The sequence below is a fragment of the Myodes glareolus genome, chromosome 14 (genome assembly GCF_982192425.1).
Source record: "Myodes glareolus chromosome 14, mMyoGla1.1, whole genome shotgun sequence".
In the NCBI taxonomy this organism is placed as follows: Eukaryota; Metazoa; Chordata; class Mammalia; order Rodentia; family Cricetidae; genus Myodes; species Myodes glareolus.
The window spans coordinates 19,661,642-19,662,774 of record NC_142039.1 but is presented as its reverse complement, the minus strand read 5'-3'; the positions used below and the strand labels follow the sequence as shown (position 1 = coordinate 19,662,774).

Below are 1,133 nucleotides of genomic sequence, written 5' to 3'. Positions count from 1 at the left end.
AAGCCTTGAATTTGAGATTGACCCTAAACATCCAACTTAATTGTAGAAGAAGAGTAGCAATTACATTTCAATAGAAAAAACAGAAAGTAGAAATAAGTCAACGGACATCATGCTGGGAACATATATAGGCAGTTGAAACAGACTAGACCTTTATTTTTCATTATATTGAAAGGCTATTTTTATAAATTAAATTTTTCATTTATTTTACATGCCCCTCCCTCAACAACAGTTTCCTCTTCCTCCTTCCCCTCTGCTCCCTCTCCTGTCTCCCGTCTATCCCACTCCTCTTACATTCCTACTGTGTCTCCATTAAGAAAGGAGCAGGCACAGGGGTCATGCTAATCTTCTATGTACAGTTCCAATTTTAGTACATGTGCTGAAGTCAGGACCGCAAGGGGTGTGTCCACTAAAGGAGAGGGTGGGACTGATCTAATGGGAGCTCACCAAGGCCACCTGGACTGGGACTGAACAAGCATGTGATCAAACCTGACTCTCTGAATGTGGCTGACAATGAGGACTGACTGATATGCCAAGGACAATGGCACTGGGTTTTGATTCTACTGCATGGACTGACGTTGTGGGAGCCTGGTTTGTTTGGAAGCTCACCTTCCTAGACCTGGAAGTGGGGAGGACCTTGGACTTCCCAAAGGGCAGGGAACCATGACTGCTCTTAGAACTGGAGAGGAAGGAGGAAGGGGAAGGAAGAGGAGGAGGGAAATGGGAGGATGTGAAAATTTTTAATAAATAAAAAAAAATTTAAAAAAAGTAAGGAACAGGCCTCCCATGGGCTTCAATAAAGCATGGTACATAAATCTGAGGCAAGACCATGCTTCTTCCCCTGCATCAAGGCTAGGCAAGGCAACCCAACATGAGGAATAGGTTCCCAAAAAACAGCTAAGCATCAGAGACAAGTGCTGATCTCACTGCTAGGAACCCTACAAATAGACCAAGTTATGTAACTGACACACACATGCGGAGAGCCTAGGTTGGTCCCATGAAGGCTCCTTAGTGGTTGCTCCAGAGTCTGTGAGCTCAGGTAAGCTATCTCTTTCGGTTCCCATGTCAGGATCTTGACTCCCCTGGTTCATACCATCCCACTGCCCTCTCTTCAACAGGACTCCTGGAGCATGGCA

At 45.2% G+C, this 1,133-nt stretch overlaps 1 pseudogene; it reads right to left on the bottom strand.

The window, feature by feature from the left end:
• Positions 1 to 289: 289 nt before the first annotated feature.
• LOC125417709 (U6 spliceosomal RNA) lies at positions 290 to 389 on the bottom strand (annotated as a pseudogene).
• Positions 390 to 1,133: the final 744 nt, after the last annotated feature.